General features: G+C 47.3%; 1 long non-coding RNA gene across 1 annotated transcript; it reads right to left on the reverse strand.

Moving 5' to 3' along the window:
• Window positions 1-10,051: 10,051 nt before the first annotated feature.
• On the reverse strand, window positions 10,052-22,628 carry LOC120394221. The gene is made up of 4 exons (XR_005592210.1): window positions 22,615-22,628; window positions 21,454-21,503; window positions 20,613-20,715; window positions 10,052-11,382 (listed from the first exon to the last, which is right to left on the reverse strand). It is a non-coding gene; the product is annotated as an uncharacterized LOC120394221 (long non-coding RNA).
• Window positions 22,629-25,526: the final 2,898 nt, after the last annotated feature.

Raw genomic sequence — 25,526 nt, forward strand, 5'->3', positions numbered from 1 at the left:
TCACAGGGAGGCAGTTGGTCCCACCCCGGAGCAATGTACCTTATACCGAAGGAAGTGGTAGTTAGACAAGGTCTGAGTCTCTGTGACAGAGCTGACGATGGGACAGTTCTAAAAAATCTTCACTGAGTTATTTTACCTACATGGAGACATTTCACACCCGGGTCTTTAATACGTGCCACTAACGTACTCCCATGCTCGGAACTTTTCCAGGTTTGAAGAGATGGGAAACCACAGCAATAGTATATCTACTTCTATTGTTGCCCCTTTGTCCTGAGCGCTTTGCCCATATTCAGGGCCTTATAGGATTGTTTCCATTAGAATGAGAAATCGGTGACATGAGTCAGGTCTATCCTCGTTGTAATCTCGTGTATTTCAGAAGACTGTCCACAGAGTCCTTGTTTCCATGAACACAACAGAAAGAAACAACCACAGGCCTTGTACTTGCTCAGAAATCCCTAAGTCTGCCCCTCCATTGAGCTCTGTGCCCAAAAAGCTCAGTCTCTCTTCTCCCTCTCAGGGCCCTGCTCACAATTCTTTCCCCTAGTTTCCTGCCTCTAACTCAGACCAATTGCAAACCAGCCTCCTAGCCCCTGCATTTGCAATCAGGGAAACCCCTTGGCTCATGTGGCTTAGTTCTGCCCTGCCATGCACCTTGGATGGTCCCTCCATTGTCTCCAGCTGCCTTTACTACAGAACAGGGGTTTAATGGCTCCTTCCATTGAGTCAGACAGCAGGTTCTTAGCCACCTATGGACCCTGACGAGGTCTGCAGCTGTCGTAGGAGCAAAGACTCTCTTGATGGCATCCAACAGCATTTTAAACAGCGTTTAAAAGAGAACTGGATAAATTCATGGAGATTAAGTCCATTAATGGCTATTAGCCAGGATGGATAAGGAATGGTGTCCCTAGCCTCTGTTTGTCAGAGGGTGGAGTTGGATGGCAGGAGAGAGATCACTTGATCATTGCCTATTAGGTTCACTCCCTCTGGGGCACTTGGCATTGGCCACTGTCGGCAGACAGGATACTGGGCTAGATGGACTTTTGGTCTGATCTAGTCTGGCCATTCTTATGTTCTTATCAGCATCTCCCACTCAGCATAATGGTATATTTGTGCAGCATCTAGCACAATGGGGCCCAACTTTGAGGCTTTTAGATGCTTTCTTTAGTATCAATAATAATAATTTCCCTGTGGAAGGCTTTAAAGAAGAGTTGGGAATGATTTAGGCAGCAGTATATTCAAACTGAAGAAGAGAAATGTCCCATCTGGCTGACCGATGGTCTTTTCATTCATTAGGGCCATGGGGTAGTCAAATGCAATTTTCTCTGTGTAATCGGAGACAGGGCAGAGTTGAACTGAAGCCCCAGGGGTCTGGAGGCCTCCGCAGTTGCCACAGAGAGGAATTGCTTCATGGGTCATTGCCCAATCACGTTGCCAGGGGAAGCTCCTCAACCGAAGAGGTGGTTGCTTTAGCTCGACATCCAGATATTTCATAACTCAGGAGTCACTTCAGAGCAGAGCTGGGCAACATTCTTCATTTCAAGACAGATGTTTCTGCGAGAAAATTTCACCTTTGACAAGATTTTGGGGAAGTTTCATCAGAAACCAAAATTGTTTCCATTTTCAGCAACGAAACTCCTTTTTTCTTTTTTTTTTAAAGTTATAAAGCAACTGAAAAATTTCAACCAATCTGGTGAAAATTCTCAATAACACTCAAAAGTTTTGGCCAATAATTTCATCTGGGTGTACCAGCCAATCCTCACAGGGGTGCTTATGAGTATAAATAGATTCATGATCATGAGGTGCTCAGATACTATGGTGATGAGGCCATATAATGAGACTGGGGACATCTTTGTTAATGTGGATCAGAAGGGGTTCATTTATTAACAAGCTGCATAAACAACAGAGGCTCTACTCCAGGAAATGAACTCACAGAGTTCTTAGTCCTTCCATTGCTAGAAATGACCAGAATGTCTTGTCACAGAAATGTGTCCTCTCCACCCAGTCGAAGGCTATCAGCCTGTTTCCCCAGGGTCCTGCCCCTTGTGCAGTCATTGACACTAGTGCAAACCAAGTATCCATTGTTGGGATTTGGAAGCATTTTGCACTAGTGTAAATGACTTCACATGGGGTCAAATCAGGTCCCGCATACTCCTGCAGAGATAAAACTGCAGCCCGCCTGGCTCTGGCTTTCTCACCACTGAATGGGGAGCATTGTTAATTTCTGGCAACTCTTAATCAGTACCACCAGATATGGTTCATTCCTGGGTAGGATGCTGATGACAATCAGTGCATTAATGGGCAACTTTGGCATTTATTTTCCATGCATCACTACCGTGACAGCATGCCATTATTACATTGCCAATAAATAGCTATTACATAAAGGGGTGTAAACACAGATTACAATGAAATGCATTCATGGAGAAGAACAACAGGAATGATGTGAGGCTGGGAAAAACTGCCTTACAGTGAAAGACTAAATAACAAACCTGGGGGCAATTATCTGACTGTATTGTGTGTCCACGCAAACCACAGTTTTGGGTCAGCAAAAACTCTTTGTGAATTCATCTAATCATTTAGGCCAAACAATAAAATTGGGGGCTAGATTCTCCACAGGACTTAGGTGTCAGTTACTAAGTCACTAGACGAGGCTGGGGTGCCAGGGCCCCCACTTATACCCAGTGGTTGGGGCACTCACCCGGCACATGGGAGGTGTGGGTCTATAAGTATCTACATGAGGAGAAGGTTCTGAGACCAGACGATTCTTTACTCTCACAAACAAAGGCCGAATGAGATTCAGGGCTGGACGTAGCAGTGGGACAAATTCAAACAGGAAATAAGGCTCAGTGTTTTCACAGGGTGGGTGATTAACCATTGGTGCAGCTTCCCCCAGGACAAGGTGGATTGTCCATCACTTGGAGTCTTTGCACCAAGGCTGGATTGGTCTTTCTAGAAAACACAGTCTGGTTCAAGCACGTCATGGGCCTGATGGCTGAATCTTTTGGTGAGATTCTTTGGTCTGTGTGATTCAGGTTAGGCTAGATGAACAATAATGGTCCCTTCAACCTTTAAAATCTATGAAATCTATAAAATCTATGAACTTATGAAAGTACAACCCTGTAGAGTCAGTTAGTCAGTCTTCATCTTTCATATGTCTTCTTTCGTATAATTAGTCAGTTTCCCAGTTTTGTGTGGGTCTTTCACACAGTGGCAGGGAAGAATCCAATTGAAAAACATAGCTAATGGTTGAAAAATGACAGAAAATGAGATGTGTATTCAAAAGCAGGAGTAGGGACTGATATTGTTTTGATCTCATTTTCTCATATTGCAACACTCAGGCTGGTGGGGACCGATAACCACTTGTTGTGAGATGACTAACCGTTAACGGTGTCTTCAGATCTGCCTCAGCACTGCCAGGGAGATCCCAGACCCAGTTCAGTGCTCAACCTAGCCATGGGTGTGTGAGATAACTGGCAGCTGGAGCAGTACATCATGTGATGTTGTATCAGAGTGAAAGGCGGCCATGGGACACCGGTGGGTCTGTCCCCCGACAGGAGTAACACCCCTGGGGATCCATTCCCCCAGGGTTTCATTGTGAGCTCAGCTTCATTTTCAAATAAGCTCACCAGGGCTCAGCCCAGCATGGGCGCTGGCAGATGATTCATCCTTCAGCACCACAAAGGCGGCTCTGCTCTGGTCACAAGTTCACAGCAGCCTCTGCTCAGAACTGGTGCTCTCGGAAAAAGCTCAGTCCGGCCTTTACACCGTTCAGGGCTCTCCGAGCTGGAGTTCCCAGGGGCAGGTAACCAGCCGACAATGGGGCTTTTCTTCCCAAGGCCTGGCTTCACAAGGCCTCCCAGGTACCTCCCAGGAAACCACTTCACACGTATTGTCCCAAACTGATCTTTGACGTTCTGAAAATTTCCCTGAGATTACATGGGTCATGCCTCCTGAACAGTTTCATACAGTCCTACAATAACACACCGACAATTGCATTTTACATATAAAGCCCCCCGAAGGCATTAAACTGAGTTCAATGAGGTTTTATTTAATTCAGGATGGTTACTCCAAGATATGACAGAAAACTGCCCTTTGTCACAGCTCTTGGACTGAGGGATCTTAACAAAGTGCAGGTCCTGTGGGCGGAGTGTGTGTGTGTGTGTGTGTGTGTGTCATTCTCTGACCTCCTGCTGAAGCCCCTGGCGGCTGTATCCTCCCGCAAGCTGTGGTCCCTGGCTCAGTGCGCTGGGCTGTGTGGCTGTCCCAGGCTATGGAGGGAACAGCTGGATTTGCACGTGGGTGGGACGGGCGTGGGTTCCGCCCACTCACCTGTTTGCTGTTTGTGAACAGGAGCCTGGGTGGCTTTCAGCACTGCAGGGTGTGAACAGCTGCCGAGCAGTGACATAGAAATGGTGCCAAGAGAAACTCTCTGGCTGGCTGCTCTGGTGCACCAGGGTCTGCTCCATGCAGCTGAGAAGGGAAAATGGGGCCACGGCAGCTTTGCTCTTGGGACCAGACCAGGGGCAGGGGGCTGTGTCGACCTCCGGCGTAATTCCAGCAGCCTCAGGGCTGTTGTAACGGCACCGCTCTGCAATGGACCCCTGAGGGGCCCATCCTGTGTCTGGGGATGGCTGGAGTCTCTTGCTCCCTCCCACCTCTCTGTGATAACCCCTAGTCTCAGCCTGGGTTACCTCTGAGGCCGAGCAGGCGGAAGCAGGCTCAGAGGTATTGCACACTTCCATGTCTCTGCTCTGCCACCTCTGCTGGGCACTGCCCGGGGATGGCCTGGGCCTGGTGTCGCTGGTCCTTTGACAACTGCCGACAGGGCAGAGGAGACGGAACTGTGGTGTCAGTGTCTCAGACTTACTTGTGGCTCAGTCTAAGTGAGACAGTTATTTCCTTGTATAGCACTTCCCATCTCCCTGGCACAATGTGCCGAGTCTCCAACACCACTTCCCATCTCAGCCTGCCCCAGCCTGGATTACCTCTGAGTCCGAGCAGGTGGAAGCAGGCTCAGAGGTATCTCACGCTTCCATGTCTCTGCCTGGCCACCTCCACTGGGCACTGCCCGGGGATGGCCTGGGCCTGGTGTCGCTGGTCCTTTGCCAACCGCCAACAGGGCAGAGGAGACCGAACTGTGGTGTCAGCGTCTCAGAGTTACTTCTGGCTCAGTCTATTTAAGTGAGACAGGCTGAGGGTTTCTGAGAACCATGGAAATCATTCTGTGCCAGGCGGGACAGGGGAAGGTGGTACCAACATACCCATGCAAATAGCCAGGGACCAGCTGTAGCATTTGTCCAGCTCTTCCTCTCTTTGGAGTCCCAGCTGGGAGGAGTTTCCGGCCAATAGGCTTTGAAATAGGGCAGGGCCATGAGATCTTACAACGGTGCCTCAACGATGGCTCCTTCCTGCCTAGGGCCAGGGTGGGGTCTGATTTCTGCCAGAGATGAGCAATGCTCCGAATTGGAAAGGCAGAGCAATTCCTGTGGTGCTGGGCTGACAGATTCAAACCCGCCCATGTGATCTGGGTTGGCCTCCCAAATGTAAATGAGAATTGGGTTTCCAGATCCCTTAAGCAAGTTGAGATAAATCACATCTGTTCTGCTCCCACATCCCACCTGGAGATGCAGCCAGCTGTGTGGGTGTCTCCAGCTGGAAGATATTCCAGCATTACGCCATTCGCACCAGGAGACCCTGAACAAATTTTCCCCCAGCAGCTCTGTCATACAGCGATTACCTCCAGGGGAATAAGGCAATGCTTCAAAGGAAAACTTTAGAAATGGTAGGGGAGAACTAGGAAAGGAAAGCCCCTTTTCTCCGAAGATACAAACTCGACTCCCTCCTGTATCTGTCACCAGTGGATTTAGCCTCCCTCCTTGTGTGGTGTAAATAAAATAAAGAGGAGACAAGGTGATCTGGTGCAAACAAAGGTAAGTGTATCCAGGGTAAAGGTACAGAAAATTGGGAGGAATAGGGGAAAATGCAAACTTAATTAATAAAATGAAACAGTGACTGGCTTTGGGAGCTTAAAGCTCAGGCCCATAAACCCTCCCTTGGAAGCTGAACAAGAATAAATGATGCCCCAACACAGAAACCTTTTCCCACTGTTCAGGTGCAGTGCATAAGACGTACAGGGGCGATGCCCAGGACCTTCCACTCTCCGGCTGATTTAGAGCCTTTGAGGAGAAGCACTGGGGAGTCCAGACGACGGTTGGATTTCGTCGCTGGCAGGGAGGCCCTCTGGGATGGTGGACACCAGGAATGCAGGATGGCAGGAATGGTGGTGACAGGCCTCCTTTTCCTCAGTCTCACGGCGGGACCGATGGGGTTCTTCACTCTCCAGCTCGGGAGCACTGTGAAGACCCAACCGTGTACGGGCTGTCGCTGGGGTGGACAGCCCTGCGCAGGTCCTGAACACGTCCTTATAAAGCTTTTGTGGTGGGAAAAGTTCTGAGGAGATGGAATGCTGAGGGCTGGTTTTGGCGGGAAAAACCGGTTTTGACTGGTTTGAGCCTGTGTCTTAATGGTAAACAAGTCCCCTTTCAGAGATGGAGTCCAAGGGTCAATAGCTCATATACTCCATAGTGGATCTTATTTTAAAGCCAGTGATTTACTTAACATTACTTCATAAACACCTTATTAAACAACTAATTGAATATATTAAACAGTCTATACTTCTTATATCTAACACAGCCCAACAATCAACAGCTGTTCTGGTTGTGTGGCCCATCGGTCAGTGTGTTATGTGTCCCCCGCTGAGCCCAATCCACAGAGAATATAAGACATCACCGCTCCTGCTTCTAAAACCAGGCTCTCTAGCTCACGCTGTAACTAGTCATGCTGTCAGCTGGGAAATCTGGGTATCCCCTAACACCCCTCTTAAGGCCTGTTTCACTGTGTGGAGAGGTCCCTCCCTCTGGGCTGATACTGGTGGGGGAGTGAGAGGAGAAGCCAAGCCTGACATGCTGTGTTCTCTGGCCGAAGGGCCACCCAGAAGACGTACCAGGAGGATGGGTTGAGAACAGCAGAACTGCCAATTACATAGAAAAGTGGCAGATTTAAACCCGGTAGAAGGCACTGCTTTAATCACACAATTAGCCAGCGGAACTCACTGCCACAAGAGACTATTGAGGGCAAGAGCTTGGCAGGATTCAAAATAGGAGGAGGCATTTCTATGGATAATGGAGCATCCAGAAGTGTAATAGTAAAAATTCTGAAAGACACCCAAGGGTTTTCGAAGAGCTATAAACCCTCCTGCTTTCAGGGCATATGAACATAATGGCCATATCGGCTCAGACTAAAGGTTCATCTACCCAGTGTCCTGTCTTCCGACAGTGGCCAATGCCAGGTGCCCCCGAGGGATGAACGGAACAGGGAATCATCAAGTGATCCATCAATCAGTCCAGGGCAGAAGACAACCTCTGTCTATTGGGGATCAGGAGGGAACTTGCACCTCAGTGCAGGGGATTAAGTGTTTTCTAGTGCATCCCTGACAGGTGTGTGTCTAACCTGCTCTTAAGACCCACCAGTGATGGAGATTGCACAGCCTGCCTATGTAATTTGTTCTGGTGCTTCACCACCTTGATAGTTAGGAAGTTTTTCCTAATGTCCAACCTAAACCTTTGATGCAATTGAAGCCCTTTTCTTCTTGTCCTCTCCTCAGTCGTTAAAGAGAACAATTCCTCCTCCTTTTCTTTATACCAACCTTTAAATGCTTGAAGAATGTCATCATGTCTCCCTTCAGTCTTCTCTTCCCCAGACTAAACAAACCCAGGCTTTTTCAATCTTGCCTCATGTGTCATGTTTTCTAGACCTTTCATCACCTTTATGGTTCTCCTCTGGACTTTCTCCAATTTGTCCACATCTTTCCCGAAGTGTGGTGCTGAGAACTAGACACCGCACTCCAGCTGTGGCCTTGTCAGTGCTGAGTAGTGTGGAAGAATTGTTTCTTGTGTCTTGCCTACAACACTCCTGCTACTAAATCCCAAAGATATAGACGGACCCCAGATCTGATCCAGTCTGACAACTGCTTGGATCCTTTAAAAATCAGGCTTGTACTGGACAGCTCATTACTGTCTTAAATTAGAACAAACCGCCCATGTTTCCACCTTTTAGGTTGAATGACAGTTTTTTCTTCATTGCATCCCTCGCTGCTTTTGGAGTTCTCTGCATAAACAACAGTTTAATACTATGGTTTATTTCAGGAAGCATCTTTTATATAAACCAGACACCCTCTCATCAGGGGTTTGAAATGCCCTGCCTGCTGGAGGTTCTCATGTGGCTTTACAGGGCATATTTACATTCTGTAGCATCTCATCTTTCGTTTAAAAATAAAAAGTAAGTGTCTAGCCTTCATAGCTGCAAAGGAACCCTTCTAAATGTGACCCACATGTAACCGATATACAGGGGCGGCTCTAGGAATTTCGCCTCCCCAAGCACGGCGGCACGCCGCGGGGGGCGCGCTGGCGGTCGCCGGTCCCGCGGCTCTGGTGGACCTCCCGCAGACGTGCCTGCGGAGGGTCCGCTGGTCCCGCTGCTCGGCGACCAGCGGACCCTCCGCAGGCACGCCTGCAGGAGGTCCACTGGAGCTGCGGGACCAGCGGACCCTCCGCAGGCACATCTGCAGGAAGTCCACCGGAGCCGCCTGCCGCCCTCCCGGCAAAATGCTGCCCCAAACACGCGCTTGGCGCGCTAGGGTCTGGAGCCGGCCCTGCCGATATAGTAACACATGCCTGAGTCTGCAGAGAGCCTGAGACAATCTCTCCAAGAAGGGAGGAACTTCCTTGCATGTCACTGAGGTGTACAGAGAATCCAGAACAATGAATCAGAGAGGTGTGAACGCTACGCCCCTGTTAATTTCAAGAAGTGTTAACTCTTAAGTGTAATGGTGACACATTGAACGCCAGCATTAACCATTTCTTTGCTGATCCTTTTAGCAGACTGGAAAAGGATGAGAGAAAGGAAGAAGTAAGCGTGAGGAAACATGTTTTTGAAGAGATGAACACGCAGGAGATGGAGCGATAACACCTTAGAAAGATCTACCATCTACTTATGTGTCTTAGCGTTCACCATGGCAACCATCACTATCATGAATAAAGCTGGTTGGAAAAATGTTTTCTTTTCTCCTGAGAAAATGTTGACATTTTAGCAAAAGACTGAAAATCTTTCAGCATCTGTTGACAAAAACTCAAAAGACACTGTCCGTGAAAAATTTCAGTTAATCAAATACCCAATTTTCCATCAATTAACAGTTTGGATGAGAAATTTTTGACTCATTCTAATCTTGATTTTGAGATCTTAGATACTGTATTATCGAATGAGCATGCTCACTGATTCTCCAGTGCGGACATCCTGTTCCCTTTATCGATGGATCAACTCTGTGTTTTATCAGTACCAGGAAGAGAAAGACGTTAATATCAGTCATTATCAGACTCGGTAGCAGCCAGTAGCTTATTTTTTAAAGTGAAGTTAAAGTTCTTTAAAGCCAGGCCGCACAGAAACCATGTGGGGGAGGGGCACCCCAGTTCTTTGTGTGCTCCCCAAATTCCACACCATGTCCCTGGGAGTGGAGAATCTCACCGGCTCAAACCAAATCCCTGGGCTTCTCTCCACAGCTTTTGGGGAGGGAGAGATTAGCCCCAGGAATACACTCTGTGCTCAGACATAGTGCCATTGACTAGATCCGGGCAAGGACAAACCCTTGATGGATACAAGGAGCCATTCAGAGGCCCCATAGGGAGTCCCCCAGTCTGTGTCCCCCCCCAGCTGCAGCACAATGTACTGAGTCCCCAATACCGTTACGTACACAGTACTAATTAATCTGACCCGATTATGAGTCCAAACAGCCCCCACCTCCTCACCAGCCCCCGGCTCTTAGGGCTAGAACCACAAAGGTCCGTAAGCGCTGCAGGGCTCAGGTTATAACCTTTAGCCCAGTGGCTCAGGCACCCACCGAGGACGTGGGGCACCCGGGGGTTCACGCCCCCTCTCTGCCTGATGGAGGAACAGGACTTGAACCTCCCACATGAGTGCCCAGCCATGGGGCTGGAGGGGATCCTGGGGCAGGGCTCTCTCACTCTCGCCTGTCGAAGCTGTTTCACTTTGTATGAATAATGGATTAGAGTAGGGGGACTGGACTGACTCTTTTTCACTCCCAGGCTGGAGTGTCAAGGCAGCTGCCATCAATCAGGGCCAAATGATTTATAAACCAGGAGACGAGCAGTCTGGAGGAAAGGGTTGAGTTGGTGCTGAGCCCAGGGTGGGATGTAATTCAGACAGCCTGAGATTCCAGTTTTTCTGGGGCATGGATCAAACTGGTTTTGTGCCCAGGAATAGCAGCACTTTATCGTGAGTTAGGTTTGTGAGACCCTGCAACTTCACCAAATAACTGTGCCAAGGGTCAAAGTCAGGAAGAGAAGAACAATGGTAGGAAGAGGTAATCTCCCCTCACCTCAACCTTGTTTATTTCCCCTTATGCTCTCATTTATTTCAGTATGTCTCCAGGATTTCCTTTCCCTTTGTCAAAATGCTGCCTCTTTGTACAAAGGACTGGCCCAGACTGGCTCTGTTAAATCAGCCTGAACCAGCAGGAGAATTGGTTCTTGTAACAGTGAACCAGAAACTCTCCTGTGTGAAGTCACAGACACTGCCTTGGTTTCCCTTTTCTTACTAGGCAGCTTAGCTCTGCAATTCAACCACCCCCATTGCCCCCTTGCTGGAGGCCAGAGGAAAACAAAACAATAGCGACCTCTGACCCAGCCCCTCACTGCCTGGCCATAGCCCTGTCTCCTGGACATTCTCCCGCCTTGTCAGGAGTTCATCTTCTGGTGAGAACTGAGACATGTTGCACGCTGAGCAGTGGAGGACTGGGTAACTATGGCAACGAACCAGCACCCACGGGTGTGGGCGAGTTGGGGGCTAGGGTGTGAAAACTTGTTCTGGAATAGCCCAGCAACTTTGACGTAGGTGTGATCACACCCAGATACACCCAGGTTTTGACATAGGTGTTAATCAGACCCACAGACCTAAGGTTATTAGAGTGAACAAAAGTCAATTTCTTGTCAGAACCGGTCACATGTGAATACATTCGCTGGGGTGTGAAATCCGTTTCTGATTGCTCTGAATTCTTCACGCTTGTGCCTCCCCTCAGCTAGGCGTGGAAATGCTCCTCCTGCCCACGTGTGATGTGACACTGATCCTGTGAATCCACCTCAGTCCACAGATCTTTTTCCTGACAGATTGTGTGTGCTCCATCACCACAACCGCATCCGCCTGCATCTGGGCTCTCTTCTGCTGAGACCAGAATGAAGGACGAAGGCAGCTGGATTAGAGGCTTTTGCAGACCCAGCCTAGGAGAGCTGGACACGTGCTGGTGATTGGAGTGGGCTAGAAAATAGAGAGGAGTTTTTGTGTGGAAAATGTTGACGTTTCTTCCAAAACCTGGAAATCTTCAGCTGAACTGGGAAAGTTTTTAGCTAAACATTTGGGGGTGTTGATTAAAATTTGAAAATTTACCCACAAAAGAAGGCACCATGTTGCTTAATCAAAACCAGAATTTTACGTCAGCAAACCCCTCTGACAGAGAACGACTGACCAGCAGTACTGGGGATGGGCCTTAGCTGTGTGCCGGCCCCGCACTCCGGGGCAGCATGGCCCTGAGAAATGCCTCTCTAGTGGGACATGACTTCCACTGTCAGGTATTGGACACCCAGGCCTGGTCTATCCCTGGAATGTAGGGATGGCATAGCAACAGTGGTTGGGATGTGAAAAAACACCCCCATGAGCACTGTAGCTGTGCCGACCTCACTCCCAGTGTAGCTGCCTCTGAGTCAATGGACGAGTGCTTCTGTCAATGTAGCTACCATCACGCCGGGAGGTGGTCCTACCCTGAGGGGAAAACCCCGTCCCTCACAGCAGGCTGTGCCTACCCCACAAGGATATGGGGCGGGGGGGGGGTGGTAGCTGTGGCCAACTGGCTATGCTGGGGGATTCACTGCAGTGTAGTCTTACCCGGACTCAGTGTGGAAGTTCAAATAGAGAACTTCTGTCTGTTCCTCTTCCTCATGTAACCCATGGGAAATAGCGAAACTCCCTAGGAGGCTTTGTGAGGAGGGGTTCTTTGCTCTCTCTATAGGGCTCTGAGTGTGGCCTGGCTCCGAACCCTGAGCAGGGGACATTCCCAGAGGGGCAGGGACACTGACCGGAGAGAGGCCGTGTGGCCAGGTGAGGATACGTGGGGTATTCCACTGCCCTGCGTTTCTCTACCAATGAAACCACCCCGCAGTGTTTGCCAGGTGCTAAGTACTAACAAAATTCAGCAGCACATCCCCATTGTGCCCCCTAAAGCCACATTCTCCTAATTTCCATTGACTCACCAGCCACCTGCCCCTCCCATCTGGCCAGGGTCCCTTGCCCCAGGTGAGGACCTTGTCCAGTGCTCCCGGGGCTTTGATCCCAATTGTCTTGTTTCCTACTAGAGCCATCGGCTCTGTCTCCAGGTCTCTTCCTTGGTGCCTTGTGACACAGGCTCATCAGCTCCAATGTGTCACCTTGGACAATGTGGCTGGTCTGGGCTGATGTGCAGCTAAGTGTTGTTCTAGGGCTTTGTAAAGAGAGGCCAGATGGCTCAGTGGTTCAGGAGACCACATGGAGTCAGTTCTCAGCGCCGACACAGATTCCGTGTGACATTGGGCAAGTCACCTAGCAGGGTACAACGGGGCCCTGATCTCAGCTGGGGCAGGGACTGTCTCTCCCTGTGTGTTTGTACAGCACCCGGCACAGCGGGGGCCTGATCTCAGCTGGGGCAGGGACTGTCTCTCCCTGTGTGTTTGTGCAGCACCCGGCACAACGGGGCCCGGATCTCAGCTGGGGCAGGGACTGTCTCTCCCTGTGTGTCTGTGCAGCGCCCGGCACAACGGGGCCCTGATCTCAGCCAGGGGCTGCTGACCGGCACTGCAATATCAATAATTACATGAATGGTCCCATTCGGCACTACCCAGGTCAGTAAAGTTACTTATGTATGGGTGTTTGCAGGATGAGGGCCTTTGCTCCCACACAGCAGATGGTAGGTTTCTCAGCTAGACATTCAGTCCAACAAAGAAGCTTGTATGTAAGTTGTGCACTGAACGAGCCATCTGTTGATCCCTGAATCGTTCACTCTGCACAACAATAGCTTGTAGGAACAGCAGACGATCTACTACAGTGAGACTATTGTGAATTAACAAATAGCTTTTCATAAATATCAAATATCTCACGAAGAGCAAGATCAGACTGGATAATGTCAGTACAAAGAAACTCCTCACAATATGGGTTACTAAGAATGAATAGGAAGCTTTCAAGAGAATTTGGTTTCTGCAGAAGTAAAAATGAGTAACAGTAAAACCAGGAAGGCAATAGCAGATGGCTGTGTGGTGGTGAGGAAAGACTAAGTAAAGGGGAAGTGAAATCAGCTATAAAAATAACATATTACAAATAGGAAAAAGGGGAAGTTGACAGTAACGAATATAAATGAGAAATTAGGAATTGTAGAAAATTGATAACATAAGCAAAGAGATACAAGGAGAAGTCGATGGCCAGTGGAGTTAAAGATAACATCGAGTTTTTAAACTATATTAGTAACAAAAAGAATCCTGACAATTGTATTGATCCACTACCAAATGGAAATGGTAAAATTATCAATAATAATACAGAAAAGGCAGAAGTGGTCTATAAATATTTCTGTTCTGTATTTGGGGGGGAAAAACAGATGATATAGTCTCATCACATGATGCTGATAACACTCTTTCCCTTCCACTAGTCTCTCTCGAGGATGTTAAACAGAAGCTACTAAAGACAGACATTATTAAATCAGTGGGACCAGATAACTTGCATCCAAGAGTTTTAAAAGAGCTGGCTGAGGAGCTTGCTGGACCATTAATGTTACTTTTCAATAAATCTTGGACCACTGGGGAAGTTCCAGAGGCTGGAAGAAAACAAATGTTTTGCCAATTTTTAAAAAGGGTAAATGGAATGACCCAGGTAATTATTGGTCTGTCAGTCTCACGTCGATTCCGGGCAAGATAATGGAGCTGTTTATATGGGACTCGACCGATAAAGAATCAAATGAGGGTAATGTAATGAATGCAAATCAACATGGGTTTATGAAAAATAGATTCTGTCAAACTAACTTGATATCTTTTTTTCATGAGCTAGCAAGTTTGGTTGAAAAAGATAATAGTGTTGAAGTAATATATGTAGACTTCTGTAAAGTGTTTGATTCAGTACTGCACAACAGTTTGATTAAAAGACAAGAACAATATAAAATTAACATGGCAGGCATAAAATGTATAAAAACCAGCTGATAGATCTCAAAATGCAATTGTAAATGGGGAATTGTCATTAAGTGGGTGTGTTTCCAATGGGTCCCACAGGGATGGCTTCTTGACCCTATACTATTTAACATTTTTATCAAAGAGCTGGAATAAAATAAAATCATTACTGATAAAGTTTGCAGGTGACACAAAAATTGGGGCCGTGGTAAATAATGTAGAGGGAAGGTCAGTGATTCAGAGCAATCTGGATTATTGGGTAAACTAGGCGCAAGTATGTGCTTTATTTTGGAGAGATGTCAATGTATTCATCTAGGAACAAAGAACAAAGATGCACTAAAAATTCATATGTCCCTTCATGCTTCAACCACCGTTCCAGAGGACATGTGTCCATGCTGATAATGGGTTCTGCTCAATAACAATCCAAAGCAGTGTGACTGATGCACGCTAATTTTCATCATCTGAGTCAGATGCCACCAGCAGAAGGTTGATTTTCTTTTTCTAGTATCAGGGGGGTAGCCGTGTTAGTCTGAATCTGTAAAAGCAGCAAAGAGTCCTGTGGCACCTTATAGACTAACAGACGTTTTGGAGCATGAGCTTTCGTGGGTGATAACCACTTATTCGGATGCATGATTCACCCATGAAAGCTCATGCTCCAAAACGTTTGTTAGTCTATAAGGTACCACACAACTCTTTGCTGCTTTTCTTTTTCTAGTGGTTGGGATTCTATAGTTTCTGCATCAGAGTGTTGTGCTTTTAAGACTTCTGAAAGCATGTTCCACACCTTGGAATCTCTCTCAGATTTTGGATGGCACTTCAGATTCTTAAACCTTGAGTCGATTGCTATAGCTATCTTTAAAAATCTCATATTGGTACATTCTTTGCATTTTGTCAAATCTCCAGTGAAAGTGTTCTTAAAACAAACATATACTGGGTCATCATCCGAGACTACCACAACACGAAATATATGACAGAATGTGGATAAAAGAAAGCAGGAGACGTACAATTCTCTCCCAAGGAGTTCAGTCACAACTTTAATTAATGCATTATTTTTAACGAGCGTCATCAGCATGGAAGCATGTCCTCTGGAATGGTGACCGAAGAATGACGGGGTATGCAAATGTTTATCATATCTGGCACGTAAATACCTTGCAATGCTGGCTACAAAAGTGCCATGCAAACACCTGTTCTCACTTTCAGGTGACATTGTAAATAAGAAGTGGGCAGCATTCTCTCTCGTCAATGGAAACAAACTTGTTTGTCTCAGCAATTGGCTGAACAAGAAGTAGGACTGAGTGGACTTGTTGGCTCTAAAGTTTTACGTTTTTTGTTTTTGAGTGCAGTTATGTAACCAAAAACATTTCTACTTTTGTAAGTTACTCTTTCACAATAGATTGCACTACATTACTTGTCTGAGGTGAATTGAAAAACACTATTTCTTTTGTTTATCATTTTTACAGTGCAAATATTTGTAATAAAATAATATAAATTGAGCACTGTACACTTTGTATTCTGTGTTGTAATTGAAATAAATATATTTAAAAATGTAGAAAAAATCCGAAAATTTAATAAATTTCAATTAACAGTGCCATTAAAACTGCAATTAATTGTGATTACTTTTTTTAACCACAGTTAATTTTTTTGAGTTAATCGTGTGAGTTAACTGCGATTAATCAACAGCCCTGATGAAACTATTTAATTTTTAATTTTCACTGAAATTTTCCCTGGATAAATAAATTCTGATCACTTCTAACGGACGTATCAGTTATTGGACACCTGCCGCCCTGGTTGACATTATTACGGAGGCACCGTAGTCCCTTCCCAGCAAAGGCTGCACTGAGCTTTCTAGCTAAACCAGGGAGTAAATCTCTCAAACGGTGAAACTGTAAACTCTTTTCAGATGCTCCGTTTGTGGAAAAGGAAGAGCAGCTTCAAACATCCAGCTCTGGATCTTGCTAAATATCTCTTTGAGATGAAGGATTGACTTGTGGTTAAGCTATTGGCTTGGAATTCCGGAAACCTTTGAGGTATTCTTGGGTCCTGTATGACCTTGGGCAACTTGCCTCAGTTTCCTGTCTGGTTAACCACCTCTTAACCACTAACCCACACCTTACACGACAATGGAGATGAACCCCAATAGACAGATATTGCCACAAATAAAAAGATGCATGGAGAGATGTTTGCAGGTATAATCTGGTGAAAGGCAGGAAACACAGAACACGTTCATTTCTGAAATGATGTAAACAAAAACCCGACCAAGCACGTGAACATCTTCTATTCTTGTCGCAATAGCCAGGACCATCCCAGACAGAGACATTTATGGATTGCAATAATTTGGTCACTCACAGAACAACAACAAACCTTCAACTTCCTGTTCCCAGGGTTGCCAAGCTGAAGTGTCTAAAACTCATGAATCTGGCCCCTGAAAATCATGAAATGTTAAAAAATTATAAATGTTGAGCTCTTTGAATTTGTCTTCTAGTTTTTGAGCCGTATGTTATGTTCAGGTCACATTTTTAAAGCTTTTCATCGCAACCACAGGAGTGAGAAACTTACTGGGTTTTTTTTAATGACAACTGAGATTCTCAACTACTCTCAACTCCTGGAGCTGGCGCTTTAAGAGACATACCAAATACCATGAGACTTACTTGTGATAAAATCACAAGAATTGCCACCACTTCATTCTCCGCCCACACATCTCTCATCATTCGAAGGCAACCAGACATGCTCGGCTGTAACTTTAACTGTCCTGGTTGTCTGCAGCTGACTAGACTTAGATTGTTGTGCAAATTGTTTATTAGAAATGGGGATAATTAGTTTTCTCTCCCTGCTCCCCATCTCCCAACCTGTTGTGTGTCACTTGTCTTCTGAGACTCAAAACTCTTCAGAGGGACTGTGCCTTTATATGTATTTGTATAGGCCTGGCACAATGAACCCTTGATCCTGGTCAGGTTCCACCTTAGTGCAAGTATTTAATACCGAAAAGCAGGGCCATCCCTAGCCATTTTGGTTCCCTATGCAGCCCTCCCACGGGGTGGCTGTGTGGGGCCCCAGGCCTCCGCGGGGGGAGGGGAGCAGGGGGGAACTGCCCCCCAGCACCAGCCCACTCCGCTGTGCTCCCCTGGCTCCCAGCCTTGGGGGACAGGGGAAAACCACCCCCCAGCACTCACCGGTGGTGCGGCTGGGGCTGGGTCGCTGCATTTCCTGCTGCCGGTGAGTACAGGCCCGATCCCTGCAGCAGTCCTCAGGGAAGTGGGGGTGGGACTGGGGTGGAGCAGGGGCAGGGGCTTTGGGGAAGGGGTGGGGTGGGGCTGGGGTGGAGCAGGGCCGGGGGCCATGGGGAAGAGGTGGAGCAGGGGCTGGAGCAACACGCAGCTGTGCAGGGCACCAAGAAATGTGGTGCCCCAAATTTCCTGGTGCCCTACGCAGCTGCGTACTTTGCGTATGGGTAGGGATGGCCCTGCCAATATGGTATGTAGAGTATGTCAATTGCTATTTATACGGAGCCATTGCATTCTTTATTTGATCTCCTCTCACACTGAGTTGGCTGAAATGACCCCGCCCGTTTCCTGTTGACTGCGTGAGGTGGAATGTAGGAGGACAATGGAGAGTTAGAGAGTCAGGCATGAATAATGTCTGAGTTGCAAGGGGCAAAGTATGCAATTAACTGGTGGTTTCTATGGGTTCATGTACTTGTCTGCGTTCTACTTCAATAAGCTTAGAGACAAATTTTCTGAAGTGCTCTCTGTTGGTCTCATGGTCTCATTGAAGCCAAGGCTGAGAGCATTTGAAAATCTCACCTGTGAGCAATGCTTTTCATGTGGTCAATAAGTAATCCTGCTAGTTCTGAGAAAATACCCACCCACAGCTTTTAATGGTTCAAGGTTGAAGGGACACTGTCAATATTAACTCAGCTCCAAGGGGAAGCTTTGGAAAACAAGAAGCTTTTTTCTTATGCCCAATAGCAATGTTTCCACAATGAAGCTAGGCCTTTAGAAACCAAATAAAAATATGCTGTGCTTTAAACAGCTGTGTTTGAAATGGAAACAATGCGGAGCTAAGAACCTGAAAACAGCATGTAGATACAAAACTAAAAAAACCTGCCAGAAACAAAACATTCTACACAAAACATTCTTCTCTTGGGAAGACAATGAGAGAGTGAGACATGGAACAGGTGTGAGTCACGTTGCTAAGTGCATGACTGGAAGGTGCTCAGATAGAACAGAAGGTGCAATCAAGCCCCTCTATGTGTCAAAGATAGACACAGACAATGGAGGCATCTGCCCAAGGACTAGGCTGCGTGGCAGGTCACAGCTACTCCATGTGGGCCAAGGTTTCCCTGGATACAAACACTGGGTCTGGGTTGTGTGTTTTAAGCCAGGGAGCCAGGAGGAGCAGTTGTGAGTGTGATATGAGAGGGAGCAGAGAGACAGGGCTCCTTTGGCACAGAACTTGCTGCAGGGGGAGATGTGGGAATTTCTGAACAAGGAAACTGCCTGCTGCTGTTTGTTGCTACTATGGTCAGGGAAACAGGACTTTGGGCATAGTTTTTGTCTTCTCCTAATGGAAGCAACTCTCTGGGACCCTGAATATTGGCTAGTAGCTTGGGCCAAAGAACAAACAATGATAGCCTGTGACAGAGCCAGGAATTGAACCCAGATCATCTGAATTTTCAGCTAATGCCTTAACCACAGACCACGTTTTAACCACTAGATGCTAATGAAGATCAATGCCAATGAACCAGAAAAGCCAAGTATGAGCACAAACAATGGGGGAACATGGATATTTGGAATGTGGTCTCAGGAAGGGTCTAAAGCAGGGAATTGCTCACCCCTCCAAAGTGACATATGTTCGTGACTGCTGACGGAAACTTAACATAGAAGTGGTGAGGTTCTTTTATTATCGCTTAACACGTTGCCCATGGACTTCTCAGAAAAAAGAAGTAAACAAAAATGTATCGAGAACAAAAAACAGATATACTTTCTTAATTCCCCATTTGGTGCCCAAATCCATCATCGCATGACTATATACAGCCATAACGTTCCCCATACTGATTGTCAACAATCAGCTACATTCAGACTGTTGGGCAGAGAAAAAAAAGTATATTAAATATTGTACCTCTTTAACTGTAGCCCACACACACACTTTGTCTCTCACTTGTCATCTCTCAGTGCAAGTTTTCCATGTCTTCCTAGTGTTTTTACAGTGTCTAACACAGTGGGGTTCCAATCCCCCCAAACGCCAGCATCATTCAGGTATTTGATAATGTCTGTAGAAGTAGTGTATGCATGTTTATGCATGTGCAGGCATGCATGTGTGTGGATGGGTATTTATATTGAATAGTTATGTGTGCAGAGTGCATAAAATTTGATTTCACTGTACAGACTGCAGAAGTGTCAGGTCTATGGTATGTGCAGCAAGTGTACAGGAATGTAAAGGTGTTAGCAGTTAGGACTAGTTGAAAATTTTCCACTGAAACTGTTTTTTGATTGAAAATTGGAATTTCAATTAAATTAAATTTCACACAAAAAGTGTCTGTTTCCCATTGAAAATTTAGACTTTTTGTTGAAAAGCTGAACACCCAAAATGGAAAGTTTTGGCTGAAACTAAAAATATTTTAGTTTGGAAATTCTGCTGCAGTGCATCATGGGAGCTGTAGTTCAGGTGCCCCATGTCCCTATATGGACAAAGCTCACCAGACAGACTTCATCTCTTGTGATGCACTGCAGCCATGGGTCTTCCATGATGCACCGAGGCAACTCCCCAAGAGCGAAGACAGTCGTGCATCTTGGGAGATGTAGTTCAGTCAGGGAGACTGTCCTACAGAGGAGAAAGGGAGCATTATTATTTGTATTATCATAGCTCCTAGAAATCCTGGTCATGGACCAGAACCCCATTGTGCTAGGCACTGTACAAACAGAACAAAAAGACAGTCTTTGCCCCAAAGAGCTTACAATTTTATTACATGATGGTTACAGGAACTTTAAGTATGTGAGAGAAAACACACAGTGAGAGACAGTTCCTGCCCCAGCTGAGATCAGGGCCCCATTGTGCTGGGCGCTGCCCAGACACACAATGAGAGACAGTTCCTGCCCCGCAGAGCTCACAATCTACATACACAAGACACACATGGTGGGGGGAGAAAGAATAGTGCTGCCTTTGTATTGTACAGATGGGAAACAGAAGCACAGAGTGCTCAAGAATTTGGCCATGTTAGAATAATCCTAGGATTAAATGTAACGTGAACAAAGCCCTGTGCCCTTGCCAATAGTACAATCATATTAGTAAATAGCTCTAGTGTAAACATACCTTAACATGTCAAGAACCAAAACCGGATTTCTTGATCCTAGTGCACCACCTTACCCACACAACCATGCTGAGTTAGAAGAATCAGGCTTTGTCATCTTTCTCACTGTGTATTGAAATACAACAGTAAATAAAATGAAATAAAAACCCCACTTCTGTCTGACATTTTAAAAAATCTGCTACTCTTACATAAAGTGTCTATGCTTCCTGAAAGCCAAAAATTAGAAGCAATTGTTGTATCTACATTTTCAGTTTATATTGTTTCTTTCTTTCATTCATTTCACTCTTTCCACTGTGAACCCTTATCCTGCAAACTTTTAAAAAACACACCAGACTTTGCTCACGTGGATTCAGTGTGACTGCTCATGTGTTTAACCAGGCATTGTTGGAAACCACTCATGATTTTATCATAAGGATTGTGGTACTGGGAGGAAACTGGTGCCAGGGAGGGAGGCAGAAATGGATATGGGGTAGAGTGGAGGGCACCCAGGGGCACCCAGCTTAGCAATTAAAATCTGGGGGAGGCCCGGGGGGGTCCATGATCCAATCTAGGGGATCACGTGACCCCCACACCCCTCTCCATAAGTCAGCAGGATGGGAAGGTGACGGGGATAGCATGTGACACCAAGGGCATGATGGGAAGGGGGCAGGGGCTGCACAGGGGTCACCGGAGACAGAAGGGGAAGAGGTCACAGGGCTGCAGGGTTTGTGATACCAGAGATAATTAGGGTGACCAGATGTCCTGATTTTGTAGGGACAGTCCCAATATTTGGGGCTTTTTCTTATATAGGGGGTTATTACCCCCCACTTCCTGTCCGATTTTTCACATTTGCTGTCTGCTCACCCTAGGGATAATACATCTGCCAGCTCTCTCTTTCCCCAGCTGTGCTGACTCTGCAGGGGAAGAGAAAAGTGTCAGTGAAAGCAAATTTTGAAAGAAAGAAGAAAATTCCGCTGGTCTCTCCCACAAACGTCCCAGCCCACACCACACAGGGGATATCGCTGAGCAGGCAGGAGCTGTTTTTAAAGTCGCTGTTCACAGTGTAATGGCTCTGTAAGCAATTCAGCTCTAATGCTGAGGCAGCTTCTGCTTGTGCCTCTAGGTGCCTGTTTTGGGCTGGGGGTGCTGTCGGGGAGGGTCAGAGCCCTGAGCATGACACGGCTTTAGCAGGTCATGGCCTGGGGAGCAAACTGCGGCATTTCCCCCTGTTCCCAGCAGGGGTCGACATGGAGCTACATGACCCGATGGTGGAGCTGGGAGAGGGACCATTACCCTGAAGTAAAATTACCCTGAGCCTCCACATGGGGCTCACTCTGTGGGTTGGTGTGGTGATGCACCCACCTTCTCCCTTTCAACTTGGGGGATTGGTCACTTGTTCCTTGTCCTGCCCCCCATCTCTGCAGCAAGACATAAGTGGCCACCAGCGGCTTAATCCTGCGCCCCCACCCCCATGCCTGATCCTGCCAGTCGCAGGGAGCCAGGCAGCAGCCCCTTTGCCCCACGGTGCCACTCACTGGGCTCTCTGGTCCTGCCACCAGGGGGAGCCCTCGGGGGCGTGTTGTGTGTCATGGAGGGGGCAGAGCTCATTGCGATGTGGGTGGGAGACAAGGGCTTCAGGGGTGGGGCCTAAAGCCCCCAAACAATTCCTGGCCCTTCCCCTCTGAGTGGGGATTTCAACTGTGCAATGGTCCCTTAATGCCTGATGCCCTATGTTCTTCCTTTCCATGGTGACCTTTGCTAACCCTGCATTACTAATCTGTGCCTTGAACCCTTTCCTCAGGGGGCTCTGAAAGCCTGGGCATTGAGGTCCTTGGGGCAGGACCCAGGTGTTTGTACAGCACCTAGCACACTTGGGGGCTGGTCCACGACTGGGGCTTCTAGGTGCTATGGGGAGACCCAGAAATAATAACACAGTGGGGCTGTAACTGATCCCGTCAGCCTAGTTCCTGCCTCCCTTGACCCTCTCCCTGCTCTCAGGAGGCATGTGATGTTTACAGCCCTTACCTGGCAAAGCTGATCTCTGGGCTTGGCTACACTTACAAATTTACAAATTTGCAGCGCTGCAGCAGGGTGTGAAAACACACCCTCTGCAGCGCTGCAAATTGCGGCGCTACAAAGCGCCAGTGTGGTCAAAGCCCCAGCGCTGGGAGCCGCGCTCCCAGCGCTGTCCGTTATTCCCCACAGGGAGGTGGAGTACGGACAGCGCTGGGAGAGCTTTCTCCCAGCGCTGGTGCTTTGACTACACTTAGCGCTTCAAAGCGCTGCCGCGGCAGCGCTACCGCGGCAGCGCTTTGAAGCGCTAAGTGTAGCCACAGCCTCTGTCTCCTGCGGTGATGTTGTTTTTCTGCTCTAAGCCGTGAACTCTGGATGCACCAGCCTGTTTTTCAAGCAGATTTTATTTATGCTAGATGTTTGTGTTATACTGCACCGCACAGAACTCTGGCTAATTGGCTCAGAAAGTCTCCTGTGTAGCTCCCTGCCAGCGATAGCTGGGCAGGGCTATTGCAGAAGTGGGCGGGGGAGGTTCTTTGGCCTGTGAGATGCAGGGAGTCAGACCAGAGATGCTCGTAAGGGTCCCTTCTGACCTGACAGCCTGTGGGTGAAGAATCCAGGGTGTGAGAGCGCTCGGCCTGGCTCTGCTGATGACCATGCTCAATAGAAGAGGATGTTCCCATGGATTCTGTTTTCCAGGAGCTGTGTGTGGCCCAGACTCCTCTCTCCCCGCCCCCCCCCCCCCCAGATTCAGATCACACCTGACGAAGCTCTGCTCTGTGGGGATTGGGAATATAGAGGCCAGTTAATGCTCCGGGGCCTGGGAAAGGGGGGGGGGGCTGCAGGAGGAAACACAGAGCAGGGGAAAGAAGAACCAGGTCTCCCAGCATTGCTGGCTGAGGTTATAGTGGGGAAGGAAATGCAGAAGCTTTGCTGAGGACTCTCAGAGGCAGGGGTGGGCCATGAAATGACTTTGACCTGGGACATTCAAAGCCTCAGTAAAAGGGACCGAACCCCAGGCTCCCCTGCTCCCTGTGGAGTTACCAAGATTTAACCAACTGGGAATGCGCCAGGCAAGAGACAACACTTCTTGTGCCAACCGCACGTCCAGGGGCAGATTCCCCTCTGCCCCACAGCGCGTGGCATTTACACTTGCCCACAACAGGAGGGATCATTTGCATGGGGCTCAGTGCTGGTAGGGGACTGATTGGGTGGCATTTGACATGGAATTGGCACGGGGTAAACGCCGAGGTCAAATAGAGGGCCGGGGAGAACAAGGCGCCAGGGCTTGGGACAAGCAGCTCTGGAATCTGGGCTAGGAGGCTGCATGCTTCATAGCTTGTGTGTGCTGAGCTCCCCGCACACGCCAGGGGCTCCTTGCATCTCCCCACAAGCTCCCAGGGGGACGCCCTCCCATCCCCCTCTATGTCAAAGACTTCCTGCAAATCTCCCCATCTCCCCCTGCCAGTGGTTGTGTGTGGCCCCCATTGTCCCCACACCAAAGGTGATAGGACAATTTCCTGCAGTATCTTTGGGAGATCTTATTGATCTCAGTGTGAGTATCAGTGTGGGCCTGGAGGATCATAGGACTGAGCCGAACAATCATTGGTCCATTACAAATGGAATTGGTAGAATTATCAATAGCTGAACTGGTCTATAAATATGTCTGCTCTGTATTTGGGGGAAAATAGATGATATATGATGCTGATAACACTCTTTCCATTCCACTAGTGTCTCTGGAGGATGTTAAACAGAAGCTACTAAAGATAAGCATTTTTAAATCAGTGGGTCCAGATAACTTGCATCCAAGTTAGTATTGCACAATATTTTAAATAAAAGACCAGAACGTTATCAAAGTAACGTTACACACATAAAATGGATTAAAAACTGGCTAACTTATAGATCTCAAAATGCAATTGTAAATGGGGAATCATCATCAAGCAGGTGTGTTTCTAGTGGGGGCCTATAGGCATGACTTCTTAGTTCTATGCTATTTAATATTTTTATCAATGATCTGGAAGGAAATAAAATCATCACTGCTAAAGTTGGACACAAAAATTGGGGCAGTGCTAAATAACGAAGAGGGCAGGTCACTGACTCAGACCGATCTGGATTATTTGGTAAACAGGGCACAAACAAATGGTATGTGTTTTACTACAGCTAAATGTAAATGTTAACATCTAGGAACAAAGAATGTAAGATGTACTGACAGGATAAAAGACTCTATCCTGGGAAGCAATGACTCTGAAAATGATTTGGGGGTCATGGTGGATAACCAGCTGAACGTGACCCCCCAGCTTGACTCTGTGGCCAAAAGAGCTAATGCGTTCCCGGGATGTATAAGCTGAGGAATCTCAAGTAGGAGCAGAGAGTTATTTTACTTCTGTATTTGGCACTGGTGCAACCACTGCTGGAATCCTGTGTCCAGTTTTGGTGCCCACAATTCAAGAAGGCTGTTGATAAATTGGAGAGGGGTCAGAGAAGAGCCACGAGAATGATTAAAGGATCAGAAAACCTGCCTTGTAGTGATAGACTCAAAGAGTTCAATCTATTTAATTTAACAAAGAGAAGATTAAGGGGTGACTCAATCACAGTCTACATGGGGAACAAATATTTAATAATGGGCTCTTCAACCACGCAGAGAAAGGGAGAACATGATCCAGTGGCTGGAAGTTGAAGTCAGGCAAATTCAGACTGGAAATAAGGCATAAATGTTTACCAGTGAGGGTAATTAACCATTGGGACCATTTACCAAGGGTCGTGGTGGATTCTCCATTACTGACAATTATAAAATCAAGATAGGATGTTTTTCTACAAGCTCTGCTCTAGGAATAATTTTGGGGCAGGTCCCTGGCCTGTGTAACAGGAGGCCAGACTAGATGATCTCACTGGTCCCTTCTGGCCTTGGAATCTACAAATCTATG

This window comes from Mauremys reevesii, unplaced genomic scaffold (assembly GCF_016161935.1).
Source record: "Mauremys reevesii isolate NIE-2019 unplaced genomic scaffold, ASM1616193v1 Contig43, whole genome shotgun sequence".
NCBI lineage: Eukaryota > Metazoa > Chordata > Testudines > Geoemydidae > Mauremys > Mauremys reevesii.